This window comes from Euprymna scolopes, chromosome 11 (assembly GCF_053919585.1).
Source record: "Euprymna scolopes isolate OS-2025 chromosome 11, ASM5391958v1, whole genome shotgun sequence".
NCBI lineage: Eukaryota > Metazoa > Mollusca > Cephalopoda > Sepiida > Sepiolidae > Euprymna > Euprymna scolopes.
The window spans coordinates 1,976,077-1,988,744 of record NC_136492.1 but is presented as its reverse complement, the minus strand read 5'-3'; the positions used below and the strand labels follow the sequence as shown (position 1 = coordinate 1,988,744).

At 38.3% G+C, this 12,668-nt stretch overlaps 54 non-coding genes across 54 annotated transcripts; all 54 read left to right on the top strand.

The window, feature by feature from the left end:
• The first annotated feature begins 172 nt into the window (after nt 1-172).
• Nucleotides 173-246, top strand: Trnat-ugu (transfer RNA threonine (anticodon UGU)). The gene has a single exon. It is a non-coding gene; the product is annotated as a tRNA-Thr (tRNA).
• Nucleotides 247-316: 70 nt separating this feature from the next.
• Nucleotides 317-390, top strand: Trnat-agu (transfer RNA threonine (anticodon AGU)). The gene has a single exon. It is a non-coding gene; the product is annotated as a tRNA-Thr (tRNA).
• A 70-nt stretch (nt 391-460) lies between these two features.
• Nucleotides 461-534, top strand: Trnat-ugu (transfer RNA threonine (anticodon UGU)). The gene has a single exon. It is a non-coding gene; the product is annotated as a tRNA-Thr (tRNA).
• A 70-nt stretch (nt 535-604) lies between these two features.
• Nucleotides 605-678, top strand: Trnat-ugu (transfer RNA threonine (anticodon UGU)). The gene has a single exon. It is a non-coding gene; the product is annotated as a tRNA-Thr (tRNA).
• Nucleotides 679-748: 70 nt separating this feature from the next.
• On the top strand, nt 749-822 carry Trnat-ugu (transfer RNA threonine (anticodon UGU)). The gene has a single exon. It is a non-coding gene; the product is annotated as a tRNA-Thr (tRNA).
• Nucleotides 823-1,036: 214 nt separating this feature from the next.
• On the top strand, nt 1,037-1,110 carry Trnat-agu (transfer RNA threonine (anticodon AGU)). The gene has a single exon. It is a non-coding gene; the product is annotated as a tRNA-Thr (tRNA).
• Nucleotides 1,111-1,324: 214 nt separating this feature from the next.
• Trnat-cgu (transfer RNA threonine (anticodon CGU)) lies at nt 1,325-1,398 on the top strand. The gene has a single exon. It is a non-coding gene; the product is annotated as a tRNA-Thr (tRNA).
• Nucleotides 1,399-1,468: 70 nt separating this feature from the next.
• On the top strand, nt 1,469-1,542 carry Trnat-ugu (transfer RNA threonine (anticodon UGU)). The gene has a single exon. It is a non-coding gene; the product is annotated as a tRNA-Thr (tRNA).
• Nucleotides 1,543-1,612: 70 nt separating this feature from the next.
• On the top strand, nt 1,613-1,686 carry Trnat-agu (transfer RNA threonine (anticodon AGU)). The gene has a single exon. It is a non-coding gene; the product is annotated as a tRNA-Thr (tRNA).
• A 70-nt stretch (nt 1,687-1,756) lies between these two features.
• On the top strand, nt 1,757-1,830 carry Trnat-ugu (transfer RNA threonine (anticodon UGU)). Its single transcript has one exon. It is a non-coding gene; the product is annotated as a tRNA-Thr (tRNA).
• Nucleotides 1,831-1,900: 70 nt separating this feature from the next.
• On the top strand, nt 1,901-1,974 carry Trnat-ugu (transfer RNA threonine (anticodon UGU)). The gene has a single exon. It is a non-coding gene; the product is annotated as a tRNA-Thr (tRNA).
• Nucleotides 1,975-2,044: 70 nt separating this feature from the next.
• Trnat-agu (transfer RNA threonine (anticodon AGU)) lies at nt 2,045-2,118 on the top strand. Its single transcript has one exon. It is a non-coding gene; the product is annotated as a tRNA-Thr (tRNA).
• A 70-nt stretch (nt 2,119-2,188) lies between these two features.
• Trnat-ugu (transfer RNA threonine (anticodon UGU)) lies at nt 2,189-2,262 on the top strand. Its single transcript has one exon. It is a non-coding gene; the product is annotated as a tRNA-Thr (tRNA).
• A 214-nt stretch (nt 2,263-2,476) lies between these two features.
• Trnat-ugu (transfer RNA threonine (anticodon UGU)) lies at nt 2,477-2,550 on the top strand. Its single transcript has one exon. It is a non-coding gene; the product is annotated as a tRNA-Thr (tRNA).
• A 70-nt stretch (nt 2,551-2,620) lies between these two features.
• Nucleotides 2,621-2,694, top strand: Trnat-ugu (transfer RNA threonine (anticodon UGU)). The gene has a single exon. It is a non-coding gene; the product is annotated as a tRNA-Thr (tRNA).
• A 70-nt stretch (nt 2,695-2,764) lies between these two features.
• Nucleotides 2,765-2,838, top strand: Trnat-ugu (transfer RNA threonine (anticodon UGU)). Its single transcript has one exon. It is a non-coding gene; the product is annotated as a tRNA-Thr (tRNA).
• Nucleotides 2,839-2,908: 70 nt separating this feature from the next.
• Trnat-ugu (transfer RNA threonine (anticodon UGU)) lies at nt 2,909-2,982 on the top strand. The gene has a single exon. It is a non-coding gene; the product is annotated as a tRNA-Thr (tRNA).
• A 70-nt stretch (nt 2,983-3,052) lies between these two features.
• On the top strand, nt 3,053-3,126 carry Trnat-ugu (transfer RNA threonine (anticodon UGU)). Its single transcript has one exon. It is a non-coding gene; the product is annotated as a tRNA-Thr (tRNA).
• A 70-nt stretch (nt 3,127-3,196) lies between these two features.
• On the top strand, nt 3,197-3,270 carry Trnat-ugu (transfer RNA threonine (anticodon UGU)). The gene has a single exon. It is a non-coding gene; the product is annotated as a tRNA-Thr (tRNA).
• A 70-nt stretch (nt 3,271-3,340) lies between these two features.
• Nucleotides 3,341-3,414, top strand: Trnat-ugu (transfer RNA threonine (anticodon UGU)). The gene has a single exon. It is a non-coding gene; the product is annotated as a tRNA-Thr (tRNA).
• A 358-nt stretch (nt 3,415-3,772) lies between these two features.
• On the top strand, nt 3,773-3,846 carry Trnat-agu (transfer RNA threonine (anticodon AGU)). The gene has a single exon. It is a non-coding gene; the product is annotated as a tRNA-Thr (tRNA).
• A 70-nt stretch (nt 3,847-3,916) lies between these two features.
• On the top strand, nt 3,917-3,990 carry Trnat-ugu (transfer RNA threonine (anticodon UGU)). Its single transcript has one exon. It is a non-coding gene; the product is annotated as a tRNA-Thr (tRNA).
• A 70-nt stretch (nt 3,991-4,060) lies between these two features.
• Trnat-agu (transfer RNA threonine (anticodon AGU)) lies at nt 4,061-4,134 on the top strand. The gene has a single exon. It is a non-coding gene; the product is annotated as a tRNA-Thr (tRNA).
• A 358-nt stretch (nt 4,135-4,492) lies between these two features.
• Trnat-agu (transfer RNA threonine (anticodon AGU)) lies at nt 4,493-4,566 on the top strand. Its single transcript has one exon. It is a non-coding gene; the product is annotated as a tRNA-Thr (tRNA).
• Nucleotides 4,567-4,780: 214 nt separating this feature from the next.
• Trnat-agu (transfer RNA threonine (anticodon AGU)) lies at nt 4,781-4,854 on the top strand. The gene has a single exon. It is a non-coding gene; the product is annotated as a tRNA-Thr (tRNA).
• A 70-nt stretch (nt 4,855-4,924) lies between these two features.
• Trnat-ugu (transfer RNA threonine (anticodon UGU)) lies at nt 4,925-4,998 on the top strand. The gene has a single exon. It is a non-coding gene; the product is annotated as a tRNA-Thr (tRNA).
• A 70-nt stretch (nt 4,999-5,068) lies between these two features.
• On the top strand, nt 5,069-5,142 carry Trnat-ugu (transfer RNA threonine (anticodon UGU)). Its single transcript has one exon. It is a non-coding gene; the product is annotated as a tRNA-Thr (tRNA).
• Nucleotides 5,143-5,356: 214 nt separating this feature from the next.
• Trnat-ugu (transfer RNA threonine (anticodon UGU)) lies at nt 5,357-5,430 on the top strand. The gene has a single exon. It is a non-coding gene; the product is annotated as a tRNA-Thr (tRNA).
• A 70-nt stretch (nt 5,431-5,500) lies between these two features.
• Trnat-ugu (transfer RNA threonine (anticodon UGU)) lies at nt 5,501-5,574 on the top strand. Its single transcript has one exon. It is a non-coding gene; the product is annotated as a tRNA-Thr (tRNA).
• Nucleotides 5,575-5,644: 70 nt separating this feature from the next.
• Trnat-ugu (transfer RNA threonine (anticodon UGU)) lies at nt 5,645-5,718 on the top strand. The gene has a single exon. It is a non-coding gene; the product is annotated as a tRNA-Thr (tRNA).
• A 70-nt stretch (nt 5,719-5,788) lies between these two features.
• Trnat-ugu (transfer RNA threonine (anticodon UGU)) lies at nt 5,789-5,862 on the top strand. The gene has a single exon. It is a non-coding gene; the product is annotated as a tRNA-Thr (tRNA).
• A 70-nt stretch (nt 5,863-5,932) lies between these two features.
• Nucleotides 5,933-6,006, top strand: Trnat-ugu (transfer RNA threonine (anticodon UGU)). The gene has a single exon. It is a non-coding gene; the product is annotated as a tRNA-Thr (tRNA).
• A 70-nt stretch (nt 6,007-6,076) lies between these two features.
• On the top strand, nt 6,077-6,150 carry Trnat-ugu (transfer RNA threonine (anticodon UGU)). The gene has a single exon. It is a non-coding gene; the product is annotated as a tRNA-Thr (tRNA).
• Nucleotides 6,151-6,220: 70 nt separating this feature from the next.
• Nucleotides 6,221-6,294, top strand: Trnat-agu (transfer RNA threonine (anticodon AGU)). The gene has a single exon. It is a non-coding gene; the product is annotated as a tRNA-Thr (tRNA).
• Nucleotides 6,295-6,364: 70 nt separating this feature from the next.
• Nucleotides 6,365-6,438, top strand: Trnat-agu (transfer RNA threonine (anticodon AGU)). The gene has a single exon. It is a non-coding gene; the product is annotated as a tRNA-Thr (tRNA).
• A 70-nt stretch (nt 6,439-6,508) lies between these two features.
• Nucleotides 6,509-6,582, top strand: Trnat-agu (transfer RNA threonine (anticodon AGU)). The gene has a single exon. It is a non-coding gene; the product is annotated as a tRNA-Thr (tRNA).
• A 70-nt stretch (nt 6,583-6,652) lies between these two features.
• On the top strand, nt 6,653-6,726 carry Trnat-agu (transfer RNA threonine (anticodon AGU)). The gene has a single exon. It is a non-coding gene; the product is annotated as a tRNA-Thr (tRNA).
• Nucleotides 6,727-6,796: 70 nt separating this feature from the next.
• Nucleotides 6,797-6,870, top strand: Trnat-agu (transfer RNA threonine (anticodon AGU)). The gene has a single exon. It is a non-coding gene; the product is annotated as a tRNA-Thr (tRNA).
• Nucleotides 6,871-6,940: 70 nt separating this feature from the next.
• Trnat-agu (transfer RNA threonine (anticodon AGU)) lies at nt 6,941-7,014 on the top strand. Its single transcript has one exon. It is a non-coding gene; the product is annotated as a tRNA-Thr (tRNA).
• Nucleotides 7,015-7,084: 70 nt separating this feature from the next.
• Nucleotides 7,085-7,158, top strand: Trnat-agu (transfer RNA threonine (anticodon AGU)). The gene has a single exon. It is a non-coding gene; the product is annotated as a tRNA-Thr (tRNA).
• Nucleotides 7,159-7,228: 70 nt separating this feature from the next.
• Trnat-agu (transfer RNA threonine (anticodon AGU)) lies at nt 7,229-7,302 on the top strand. The gene has a single exon. It is a non-coding gene; the product is annotated as a tRNA-Thr (tRNA).
• Nucleotides 7,303-7,516: 214 nt separating this feature from the next.
• On the top strand, nt 7,517-7,590 carry Trnat-agu (transfer RNA threonine (anticodon AGU)). Its single transcript has one exon. It is a non-coding gene; the product is annotated as a tRNA-Thr (tRNA).
• A 70-nt stretch (nt 7,591-7,660) lies between these two features.
• Nucleotides 7,661-7,734, top strand: Trnat-agu (transfer RNA threonine (anticodon AGU)). Its single transcript has one exon. It is a non-coding gene; the product is annotated as a tRNA-Thr (tRNA).
• A 70-nt stretch (nt 7,735-7,804) lies between these two features.
• Trnat-agu (transfer RNA threonine (anticodon AGU)) lies at nt 7,805-7,878 on the top strand. Its single transcript has one exon. It is a non-coding gene; the product is annotated as a tRNA-Thr (tRNA).
• A 502-nt stretch (nt 7,879-8,380) lies between these two features.
• Trnat-ugu (transfer RNA threonine (anticodon UGU)) lies at nt 8,381-8,454 on the top strand. The gene has a single exon. It is a non-coding gene; the product is annotated as a tRNA-Thr (tRNA).
• Nucleotides 8,455-8,955: 501 nt separating this feature from the next.
• On the top strand, nt 8,956-9,029 carry Trnat-agu (transfer RNA threonine (anticodon AGU)). The gene has a single exon. It is a non-coding gene; the product is annotated as a tRNA-Thr (tRNA).
• A 70-nt stretch (nt 9,030-9,099) lies between these two features.
• Nucleotides 9,100-9,173, top strand: Trnat-agu (transfer RNA threonine (anticodon AGU)). Its single transcript has one exon. It is a non-coding gene; the product is annotated as a tRNA-Thr (tRNA).
• Nucleotides 9,174-9,243: 70 nt separating this feature from the next.
• Trnat-agu (transfer RNA threonine (anticodon AGU)) lies at nt 9,244-9,317 on the top strand. The gene has a single exon. It is a non-coding gene; the product is annotated as a tRNA-Thr (tRNA).
• A 213-nt stretch (nt 9,318-9,530) lies between these two features.
• Trnat-ugu (transfer RNA threonine (anticodon UGU)) lies at nt 9,531-9,604 on the top strand. The gene has a single exon. It is a non-coding gene; the product is annotated as a tRNA-Thr (tRNA).
• Nucleotides 9,605-9,961: 357 nt separating this feature from the next.
• On the top strand, nt 9,962-10,035 carry Trnat-ugu (transfer RNA threonine (anticodon UGU)). The gene has a single exon. It is a non-coding gene; the product is annotated as a tRNA-Thr (tRNA).
• A 934-nt stretch (nt 10,036-10,969) lies between these two features.
• On the top strand, nt 10,970-11,043 carry Trnat-ugu (transfer RNA threonine (anticodon UGU)). The gene has a single exon. It is a non-coding gene; the product is annotated as a tRNA-Thr (tRNA).
• A 69-nt stretch (nt 11,044-11,112) lies between these two features.
• Trnat-ugu (transfer RNA threonine (anticodon UGU)) lies at nt 11,113-11,186 on the top strand. Its single transcript has one exon. It is a non-coding gene; the product is annotated as a tRNA-Thr (tRNA).
• A 790-nt stretch (nt 11,187-11,976) lies between these two features.
• Nucleotides 11,977-12,050, top strand: Trnat-ugu (transfer RNA threonine (anticodon UGU)). Its single transcript has one exon. It is a non-coding gene; the product is annotated as a tRNA-Thr (tRNA).
• Nucleotides 12,051-12,551: 501 nt separating this feature from the next.
• Nucleotides 12,552-12,625, top strand: Trnat-ugu (transfer RNA threonine (anticodon UGU)). Its single transcript has one exon. It is a non-coding gene; the product is annotated as a tRNA-Thr (tRNA).
• Nucleotides 12,626-12,668: the final 43 nt, after the last annotated feature.

Below are 12,668 nucleotides of genomic sequence, written 5' to 3'. Positions count from 1 at the left end.
ATCATATTTATTGTTTTCTTAATATATCGGCTCCATAGCTCAGTTGGTTAGAGCGCCAGTCTAGTAAACTGGAGGTCGAAGGTCCGAATCCCTCTGGAGCCTTGTATTCTTGTTTAACACTTGTGTCATCATTAATGATACATAATCATATTTATTGTTTCCTTAATATATGGGCCCCATAGCTCAGTTGGTTAGAGCGCCAGTCTTGTAAACTGGAGGTCGAGGGTCCGAATCCCTCTGGAGCCTTTTATTCTTGTTTAACACTCGTTTTATTATTAATGATAGATAATCATATTTATTGTTTCCTTAATATATCGGCTCCATAGCTCAGTTGGTTAGAGCGCCAGTCTAGTAAACTGGAGGTCGAGGGTCCGAATCCCTCTGGAGCCTTGTATTCTTGTTTAACTCTTGTGTCATCATTAATGATACATAATCATATTTATTGTTTCCTTAATATATCGGCTCCATAGCTCAGTTGGTTAGAGCGCCAGTCTTGTAAACTGGAGGTCGAGGGTCCGAATCCCTCTGGAGCCTTGTATTCTTGTTTAACACTTGTGTCATCATTAATGATACATAATCATATTTATTGTTTCATTAATATATCGGCTCCATAGCTCAGTTGGTTAGAGCGCCAGTCTTGTAAACTGGAGGTCGAGGGTCCGAATCCCTCTGGAGCCTTGTATTCTTGTTTAACACTCGTTTTATTATTTATGATACATTATCATATTTATTGTTTCATAAATATATTGGCTCCATAGCTCAGTTGGTTATAGCGCCAGTCTTGTAAACTGGAGGTCGAGGGTCCGAATCCCTCTGGAGCCTTATATTCTTGTTTAATACTTGTTTTATTATTAATGATACATAATCATATTTATTGTTTCATAAATATATCGGCTCCATAGCTCAGTTGGTTAGAGCGCCAGTCTTGTAAACTGGCGGTCGAGGGTCCGAATCCCCCTGGAGCCTTATATTCTTGTTTAATACTCGTTTTATTATTAATGATACATAATCATATTTATTGTTTCATAAATATATCGGCTCCATAGCTCAGTTGGTTAGAGCGCCAGTCTAGTAAACTGGAGGTCGAGGGTCCGAATCCCTCTGGAGCCTTGTATTCTTGTTTAATACTCGTTTTATTATTAATGATACATAATCATATTTATTGTTTCATAAATATATCGGCTCCATAGCTCAGTTGGTTAGAGCGCCAGTCTTGTAAACTGGCGGTCGAGGGTCCGAATCCCCCTGGAGCCTTATATTCTTGTTTAATACTCGTTTTATTATTAATGATACATAATCATATTTATTGTTTCATAAATATATCGGCTCCATAGCTCAGTTGGTTAGAGCGCCAGTCTCGTAAACTGGAGGTCGAGGGTCCGAATCCCTCTGGAGCCTTGTATTCTTGTTTAATACTCGTTTTATTATTAATGATACATAATCATATTTATTGTTTCATAAGTATATCGGCTCCATAGCTCAGTTGGTTAGAGCGCCAGTCTTGTAAACTGGCGGTCGAGGGTCCGAATCCCTCTGGAGCCTTATATTCTTGTTTAATACTCGTTTTATTATTAATGATACATAATCATATTTATTGTTTATTAAATATATCGGCTCCATAGCTCAGTTGGTTAGAGCGCCAGTCTAGTAAACTGGAGGTCGAGGGTCCGAATCCCTCTGGAGCCTTGTATTCTTGTTTAATACTCGTTTTATTATTAATGATACATAATCATATTTATTGTTTCATAAATATATCGGCTCCATAGCTCAGTTGGTTAGAGCGCCAGTCTTGTAAACTGGCGGTCGAGGGTCCGAATCCCTCTGGAGCCTTATATTCTTGTTTAATACTCGTTTTATTATTAATGATACATAATCATATTTATTGTTTCATAAATATATCGGCTCCATAGCTCAGTTGGTTAGAGCGCCAGTCTTGTAAACTGGAGGTCGAGGGTCCGAATCCCTCTGGAGCCTTATATTCTTGTTTAATACTCGTTTTATTATTAATGATACATAATCATATTTATTGTTTCATAAATATATCGGCTCCATAGCTCAGTTGGTTAGAGCGCCAGTCTAGTAAACTGGAGGTCGAGGGTCCGAATCCCTCTGGAGCCTTGTATTCTTGTTTAACACTTGTGTCATCATTAATGATACATAATCATATTTATTGTTTCATTAATATATCGGCTCCATAGCTCAGTTGGTTAGAGCGCCAGTCTTGTAAACTGGAGGTCGAGGGTCCGAATCCCTCTGGAGCCTTGTATTCTTGTTTAACACTCGTTTTATTATTAATGATACATAATCATATTTATTATTTCATAAATATATCGGCTCCATAGCTTAGTTGGTTACAGCGCCAGTCTTGTAAACTGGAGGTCGAGGGTCCGAATCCCTCTGGAGCCTTGTATTCTTGTTTAACACTTGTGTCATCATTTATGATACATAATCATATTTATTGTTTCCTTAATATATCGGCTCCATAGCTCAGTTGGTTAGAGCGCCAGTCTTGTAAACTGGAGGTCGAGGGTCCGAATCCCTCTGGAGCCTGTTATTCTTCTTTATCACTTGTTTTATCATTAATGATACATAATCATATTTATTATTTCATAAATATATCGGCTCCATAGCTCAGTTGGTTAGAGCGCCAGTCTTGTAAACTGGAGGTCGAGGGTCCGAATCCCTCTGGAGCCTTTTATTCTTGTTTAACACTTGTGTCATCATTAATGATACATAATCATATTTATTGTTTCTTTAATATATAGGCTCCATAGCTCAGTTGGTTAGAGCGCCAGTCTTGTAAACTGGAGGTCGAGGGTCCGAATCCCTCTGGAGCCTTTTATTCTTGTTTAACACTCGTTTTATTATTAATGATACATAATCATATTTATTATTTAATAAATATATCGGCTCCATGGCTCAGTTGATTAGAGCGCCAGTCTTGTAAACTGGAGGTCGAGGGTCCGAACCCCTCTGGAGCCTTTTATTCTTGTTTAACACTCGTTTTATCATTAATGATACATAATCATATTTATTATTTCATAAAAATATCGGCTCCATAGCTCAGTTGGTTAGAGCGCCAGTCTTGTAAACTGGAGGTCGAGGGTCCGAATCCCTCTGGAGCCTTTTATTCTTGTTTAACACTCGTTTTAATATTAATGATACATAATCATATTTATTGTTCCCTTTATATATCGGCTCCATAGCTCAGTTGGTTAGAGCGCCAGTCTTGTAAACTGGAGGTCGAGGGTCCGAATCCCTCTGGAGCCTTTTATTCTCGTTTAACACTTGTGTCATCATTAATGATACATAATCATATTTATTGTTTCCTTAATATATCGGCTCCATAGCTCAGTTGGTTAGAGCGCCAGTCTTGTAAACTGGAGGTTGAGGGTCCGAATCCCTCTGGAGCCTTTTATTCTTGTTTAACACTCGCTTTATTATTAATGATACATAATCATATTTATTGTTTCCTTAATATATCGGCTCCATAGCTCAGTTGGTTAGAGCGCCAGTCTTGTAAACTGGAGGTCGAGGGTCCGAATCCCTGTGGAGCCTTGTATTCTTGTTTAACACTTGTGTCATCATTAATGATATATAATCATATTTATTGCTTCATTAATATATCGGCTCCATAGCTCAGTTGGTTAGAGCCCCAGTCTTGTAAACTGGAGGTCGAGGGTCCGAATCCCTCTGGAGCAGTTTATTCTTGTTTAACACTCGTTTTATTATTAATGATACATAATCATATTTATTGTTTCCTTAATATATCGGCTCCATAGCTCAGTTGGTTAGAGCGCCAGTCTAGTAAACTGGAGGTCGAGGGTCCGAATCCCTCTGGAGCCTTGTATTCTTGTTTAACACTCGTTTTATTATTAAAGATAGATAATCATATTTATTGTTTCCTTAATATATCGGCTCCATAGCTCAGTTGGTTAGAGCGCCAGTCTTGTAAACTGGAGGTCGAGGGTCCGAATCCCTCTGGAGCCTTGTATTCTTGTTTAACACTCGTTTTATTATTAATGATACATAATCATATTTATTGTTTTCTTAATATATCGGCTCCATAGCTCAGTTGGTTAGAGCGCCAGTCTAGTAAACTGGAGGTCGAGGGTCCGAATCCCTCTGGAGCCTTGTATTCTTGTTTAACACTCGTTTTATTATTAATGATACATAATCATATTTATTGTTTTCTTAATATATCGGCTCCATAGGTCAGTTGGTTAGAGCGCCAGTCTAGTAACCTGGAGGTCGAGGGTCCGAATCCCTCTGGAGCCTTGTATTCTTGTTTAACACTCGTTTTATTATTAATGATACATAATCATATTTATTGTTTCCTTAATATATCGGCTCCATAGCTCAGTTGGTTAGAGCGCCAGTCTAGTAAACTGAAGGTCGAGAGTCCGAATCTCTCTGGAGCCTTGTATTCTTGTTTAACACTTGTGTCATCATTAATGATATATACTCATATTTATTGTTTCCTTAATATATCGGCTCCATAGCTCAGTTGGTTAGAGCGCCAGTCTAGTAAACTGGAGGTCGAGGGTCCGAATCCCTCTGGAGCCTTGTATTCTTGTTTAACACTCGTTTTATTATTAATGATACATAATCATATTTATTGTTTCCTTTATATATCGGCTCCATAGCTCAGTTGGTTAGAGCGCCAGTCTAGTAAACTGGAGGTCGAGGCTCCGAATCCCTCTGGAGCCTTGTATTCTTGTTTGACACTCGTTTTATTATTAATGATACATAATCATATTTATTGTTTCCTTTATATATCGGCTCCATAGCTCAGTTGGTTAGAGCGCCAGTCTAGTAAACTGGAGGTCGAGGGTCCGAATCCCTCTGGAGCCTTGTATTCTTGTTTAACACTCCTTTTATTATTAATGATACATAATCATATTTATTGTTTCCTTTATATATCGGCTCCATAGCTCAGTTGGTTAGAGCGCCAGTCTTGTAAACTGGAGGTCGAGGGTCCGAATCCCTCTGGAGCCTTGTATTCTTGTTTAACACTCGTTTTATTATTAATGATACATAATCATATTTATTGTTTCCTTAATATATCGGCTCCATAGCTCAGTTGGTTAGAGCGCCAGTCTTGTAAACTGGAGGTCGAGGGTCCGAATCCCTCTGGAGCCTTGTATTCTTGTTTAACACTCGTTTTATTATTAATGATACATAATCATATTTATTGTTTCCTTAATATATCGGCTCCATAGCTCAGTTGGTTAGAGCGCCAGTCTAGTAAACTGAAGGTCGAGGGTCCGAATCCCTCTGGAGCCTTTTATTCTTGTTTAACACTCGTTTTATCATTAATGATACATAATCATATTTATTATTTCATAAAAATATCGGCTCCATAGCTCAGTTGGTTAGAGCGCCAGTCTTGTAAACTGGAGGTCGAGGGTCCGAATCCCTCTGGAGCCTTTTATTCTTGTTTAACACTCGTTTTAATATTAATGATACATAATCATATTTATTGTTCCCTTTATATATCGGCTCCATAGCTCAGTTGGTTAGAGCGCCAGTCTTGTAAACTGGAGGTCGAGGGTCCGAATCCCTCTGGAGCCTTTTATTCTCGTTTAACACTTGTGTCATCATTAATGATACATAATCATATTTATTGTTTCCTTAATATATCGGCTCCATAGCTCAGTTGGTTAGAGCGCCAGTCTTGTAAACTGGAGGTTGAGGGTCCGAATCCCTCTGGAGCCTTTTATTCTTGTTTAACACTCGTTTTATTATTAATGATACATAATCATATTTATTGTTTCCTTAATATATCGGCTCCATGGCTCAGTTGGTTAGAGCGCCAGTCTTGTAAACTGGAGGTTGAGGGTCCGAACCCCTCTGGAGCCTTTTATTCTTGTTTAACACTCGTTTTATCATTAATGATACATAATCATATTTATTATTTCATAAAAATATCGGCTCCATAGCTCAGTTGGTTAGAGCGCCAGTCTTGTAAACTGGAGGTCGAGGGTCCGAATCCCTCTGGAGCCTTTTATTCTTGTTTAACACTCGTTTTATTATTAATGATACATAATCATATTTATTGTTTCCTTAATATATCGGCTCCATAGCTCAGTTGGTTAGAGCGCCAGTCTTGTAAACTGGAGGTCGAGGGTCCGAATCCCTCTGGAGCCTTGTATTCTTGTTTAACACTCGTTTTATTATTAATGATACATAATCATATTTATTGTTTCCTTAATATATCGGCTCCATAGCTCAGTTGGTTAGAGCGCCAGTCTAGTAAACTGGAGGTCGAGGGTCCGAATCCCTCTGGAGCCTTGTATTCTTGTTTAACACTCGTTTTATTATTAATGATACATACTCATATTTATTGTTTCCTTAATATATCGGCTCCATAGCTCAGTTGGTTAGAGCGCCAGTCTAGTAAACTGGAGGTCGAGGGTCCGAATCCCTCTGGAGCCTTGTATTCTTGTTTAACACTCGTTTTATTATTAATGATACATAATCATATTTATTGTTTCCTTAATATATCGGCTCCATAGCTCAGTTGGTTAGAGCGCCAGTCTAGTAAACTGGAGGTCGAGGGTCCGAATCCCTCTGGAGCCTTGTATTCTTGTTTAACACTCGTTTTATTATTAATGATACATAATAATATTTATTGTTTCCTTAATATATCGGCTCCATAGCTCAGTTGGTTAGAGCGCCAGTCTAGTAAACTGGAGGTCGAGGGTCCGAATCCCTCTGGAGCCTTGTATTCTTGTTTAACACTCGTTTTATTATTAATGATACATATACATATTTATTGTTTCCTTTATATATCGGCTCCATAGCTCAGTTGGTTAGAGCGCCAGTCTAGTAAACTGGAGGTCGAGGGTCCGAATCCCTCTGGAGCCTTGTATTCTTGTTTAACACTCGTTTTATTATTAATGATACATAATAATATTTATTGTTTCCTTAATATATCGGCTCCATAGCTCAGTTGGTTAGAGCGCCAGTCTAGTAAACTGGAGGTCGAGGGTCCGAATCCCTCTGGAGCCTTGTATTCTTGTTTAACACTCGTTTTATTATTAATGATACATACTCATATTTATTGTTTCCTTAATATATCGGCTCCATAGCTCAGTTGGTTAGAGCGCCAGTCTAGTAAACTGGAGGTCGAGGGTCCGAATCCCTCTGGAGCCTTGTATTCTTGTTTAACACTCGTTTTATTATTAATGATACATAATCATATTTATTGTTTCCTTAATATATCGGCTCCATAGCTCAGTTGGTTAGAGCGCCAGTCTAGTAAACTGGAGGTCGAGGGTCCGAATCCCTCTGGAGCCTTGTATTCTTGTTTAACACTCGTTTTATTATTAATGATACATAATCATATTTATTGTTTCCTTAATATATCGGCTCCATAGCTCAGTTGGTTAGAGCGCCAGTCTAGTAAACTGGAGGTCGAGGGTCTGAATCCCTCTGGAGCCTTGTATTCTTGTTTAACACTCGTTTTATTATTAATGATACATACTCATATTTATTGTTTCCTTAATATATCGGCTCTATAGCTCAGTTGGTTAGAGCGCCAGTCTAGTAAACTGGAGGACGAGGGTCCGAATCCCTCTGGAGCCTTGTATTCTTGTTTAACACTCGTTTTATTATTAATGATACATACTCATATTTATTGTTTCCTTAATATATCGGCTCCATAGCTCAGTTGGTTAGAGCGCCAGTCTAGTAAACTGGAGGACGAGGGTCCGAATCCCTCTGGAGCCTTGTATTCTTGTTTAACACTCGTTTTATTATTAATGATACATAATCATATTTATTGTTTCCTTAATATATCGGCTCCATAGCTCAGTTGGTTAGAGCGCCAGTCTAGTAAACTGGAGGTCGAGGGTCCGAATCCCTCTGGAGCCTTGTATTCTTGTTTAACACTCGTTTTATTATTAATGATACATAATCATATTTATTGTTTCCTTAATATATCGGCTCCATAGCTCAGTTGGTTAGAGCGCCAGTCTAGTAAACTGGAGGTCGAGGGTCCGACTCCCTCTGGAGCCTTGTATTCTTGTTTAACACTCGTTTTATTATTAATTATACATAATCATATTTATTGTTTCCTTAATATATCGGCTCCATAGCTCAGTTGGTTAAAGCGCCAGTCTAGTAAACTGGAGGACGAGGGTCCGAATCCCTCTGGAGCCTTGTATTCTTGTTTAATACTTGTGTCATCATTAATGATATATAATCATAGTTATTGTTTCATTAATATATTTGCTCCATAGCTCAGTTGGTTAGAGCGCCAGTCTAGTAAACTGGAGGTCGAGGGTCCGAATCCCTCTGGAGCCTTGTATTCTTGTTTAACACTTGTGTCATCATTAATGATATATAATCATAGTTATTGTTTCCTTAATATATCGGCTCCATAGCTCAGTTGGTTAGAGCGCCAGTCTTGTAAACTGGAGGTCGAGGGTCCGAGTCCCTCTGGAGCCTTTTATTCTCGTTTAACACTTGTTTTATCGTTAATGATTCATTATCATATTTATTAGTTCATAAATATATCGACTCCATAGCTCAGTTGGTTAGAGCGCCAGTCTTGTAAACTGGAGGTCCAGGGTCCGAATCCCTCTGGAGCCTTTTATTCTCGTTTTACACTTGTTTATCATTAATGATACATAATCATATTTATTAGTTCATAAATATATCGGTTCCATAGCTCATTTGGTTAGAGCGCCAGTCTAGTAAACTGGAGGTCGAGGGTCTGAATCCCTCTGGAGCCTTGTATTCTTGTTTAACACTCGTTTTATTATTAATGATACATACTCATATTTATTGTTTCCTTAATATATCGGCTCTATAGCTCAGTTGGTTAGAGCGCCAGTCTAGTAAACTGGAGGTCGAGGGTCTGAATCCCTCTGGAGCCTTGTATTCTTGTTTAACACTCGTTTTATTATTAATGATACATACTCATATTTATTGTTTCCTTAATATATCGGCTCCATAGCTCAGTTGGTTAGAGCGCCAGTCTAGTAAACTGGAGGACGAGGGTCCGAATCCCTCTGGAGCCTTGTATTCTTGTTTAACACTCGTTTTATTATTAATGATACATACTCATATTTATTGTTTCCTTAATATATCGGCTCCATAGCTCAGTTGGTTAGAGCGCCAGTCTAGTAAACTGGAGGACGAGGGTCCGAATCCCTCTGGAGCCTTGTATTCTTGTTTAACACTCGTTTTATTATTAATGATACATAATCATATTTATTGTTTCCTTAATATATCGGCTCCATAGCTCAGTTGGTTAGAGCGCCAGTCTAGTAAACTGGAGGTCGAGGGTCCGAATCCCTCTGGAGCCTTGTATTCTTGTTTAACACTCGTTTTATTATTAATGATACATAATCATATTTATTGTTTCCTTAATATATCGGCTCCATAGCTCAGTTGGTTAGAGCGCCAGTCTTGTAAACTGGAGGTGAAGGGTCCGAATCCCTCTGGAGCCCTTATTCTCGTTTAACACTTATTTTATCCTTAATGATACATAATCATATTTATTATTTCATGAATATATCGGCTCCATAGCTCAGTTGGTAAGAGCGCCAGTCTTGTAAACTGGAGGTCCAGGGTCCGAATCCCTCTGGAGCCTTTTATTCTCGTTTAACACTTATTTTATCATTAATGATACATAATCATATTTATTATTTCATAAATATATCGGCTCCATAGCTCAGTTGGTTAGAGCGCCAGTCTAGTATACTGGAGGTCGAGTGTCCGAATCCCTCGGGAGCCTTTTATTCTCGTTTAACACTGGGTTTATCGTTAATGATACATAATCATATTTATTATTTAATAAATATGTCGGCTCCATTGCTCAGTTGGTTAGAGCGCAGTCTAGTAAACTGTAGGTCGAGGGTCCGAATCCCTCTGGAGCCTTTTATTCTCGCTTAACACTGGTTTTATCATTAATGATACATTATCATATTTATTATTTCATAAATATATCGGCTCCATAGCTCAGTTGGTTAGAGCGCCAGTCTTGTAAACTGGAGGTCGAGGGTCCGAATCCCTCTGGAGCCTTTTATTCTCGTTTAACACTTATTTTATCATTAATGATACATAATCATATTTATTATTTCATAAATATATCGGCTCCATAGCTCAGTTGGTTAGAGCGCCAGTCTTGTAAACTGGAGGTCCAGGGTCCGAATCCCTCTGAAGCCTTTTATTCTCGTTTAACACTTGTTTTATCGTTAATGATACATAATCATATTTATTATTTCATAAATATATCGGCTCCATAGCTCAGTTGGTAAGAGCACCAGTCTTGTAAACTGGAGGTCCAGGGTCCGAATCCCTCTGGGGGCCTTTTTTCTCGTTTAACACTTATTTTATCATTAATGATAGATAATCATATTTATTAGTTCATAAATATATCGACTCCATAGCTCAGTTGGTTAGAGCGCCAGTCTTGTAAACTGGAGGTCGAGGGTCCGAATCCCTCTGGAGCCTTTTATTCTCGTTTAACACTTATTTTATCGTTAATGATACATAATCATATTTATTAGTTCATAAATATATCAGCTCCATAGCTCAGTTGGTTAGAGCGCCAGTCTTGTAAACTGGAGGTCGAGGGTCCGAATCCTTCTGGAGCCTTTTATTCTCGTTTAACACTTATTTTATCATTAATGATACATAATCATATTTATTAGTTCATAAATATATCGGCTCCATAGCTCAGTTGGTTAGAGCGCCAGTCTTGTAAACTGGAGGTCCATGGTCCGAATCCCTCTAGAGCCTTTTATTCTCGTTTAACACTTGTTTTATCATTAATGATACATAATCATATTTATTATTTCATAAATATATCGGCTCCATAGCTCAGTTGGTTAGAGCGCCAGTCTTGTAAACTGGAGGTCCATGGTCCGAATCCCTCTGGAGCCTTTTATTCTCGTTTAACACTTATTTTATCATTAATGATACATAATCATATTTATTATTTGATAAATGTATCGGCTCCATAGCTCAGTTGGTAAGAGCGCCAGTCTTGTAAACTGGAGGTCGAGGGTCCGAATCCCTCTGGAGCTTTTATTCTCGTTTAACACTTATTTTATCATTAATGGTACATAATCATATTTATTATTTGATAAATGTATCGGCTCCATAGCTCAGTTGGTAAGAGCGCCAGTCTTGTAAACTGGAGGTCGAGGGTCCGAATCCCTCTGGAGCCTTTTATTCTCGTTTAACACTTATTTTATCATTAATGGTACATAATCATATTTATTATTTCATAAATATATCGGCTCCATAGCTCAGTTGGGTAGAGCGCCAGTCTTGTAAGCTGGAGGTCCAGGGTCCGAATCCCTCTGGAGCCTTTTATTCTCGTTTAACACTTATTTTATCATTAATGATACATAATCATATTTATTAGTTCATAAATATATCGGCTCCATAGCTCAGTTGGTTAGAGCGCCAGTCTAGTAAACTGGAGGTCGAGGGTACAAATCCGTCTGGAGCCTTTTATTCTCGTTTAACACTTGTTTTATCGTAAATGATACATAATCATATTTATTATTTCATAAATATATCGGCTCCATAGCTCAGTTGGTTAGAGCGCCAGTCTTGTAAACTGGAGGTCCAGGGTCCGAATCCCTCTGGAGCCCTTTATTCTCGCTTAACACTTATTTTATCATTAATGATAAATAATCATATTTATTAGTTCATAAATATATCGGCTCCATAGCTCAGTTTGTTAGAGCGCCAGTCTTGTAAACTGGAGGTCGAGGGTCCGAATACCTCTGGAGCCTTTTATTCTCGTTTAACACTTATTTTATCATTAATGATACATAATCATATTTATTATTTCATAAATATATCGGCTCCATAGCTCAGTTGGTTAGAGCGCCAGTCTTGTAAACTGGAGGTCCAGGGTCCGAATCCTTCTGGAGCCTTTTATTCTCGTTTAACACTTATTTTATCATTAATGATACATAATCATATTTATTATTTCATAAATATATCGGCTCCATAGCTCAGTTGGTTAGAGCGCCAGTCTTGTAAACTGGAGGTCGAGGGTCCGAATCCCTCTGGAGCCCTTATTCTCGTTTAACACTTATTTTATCATTAATGATACATAATCATATTTATTATTTCATAAATATATCGGCTCCATAGCTCAGTTGGTAAGAGCGCCAGTCTTGTAAACTGGAGGTCCAGGGTCCGAATCCCTCTGGAGGCTTTTTATTCTCGTTTAACACTTATTTTATCATTAATGATACATAATCATATTTATTATTTCATAAATATATCGGCTCCATAGCTCAGTTGGTTAGAGCGCCAGTCTAGTATACTGGAGGTCGAGTGTCCGAATCCCTCGGGAGCCTTTTATTCTCGTTTAACACTGGGTTTATCGTTAATGATACATAATCATATTTATTATTTAATAAATATGTCGGCTCCATTGCTCAGTTGGTTAGAGCGCAGTCTAGTAAACTGTAGGTCGAGGGTCCGAAGCCCTCTGGAGCCTTTTATTCTCGCTTAACACTGGTTTTATCATTAATGATACATTATCATATTTATTATTTCATAAATATATCGGCTCCATAGCTCAGTTGGTTAGAGCGCCAGTCTTGTAAACTGGAGGTCGAGGGTCCGAATCCCTCTGGAGCCTTTTATTCTCGTTTAACACTTATTTTATCATTAATGATACATAA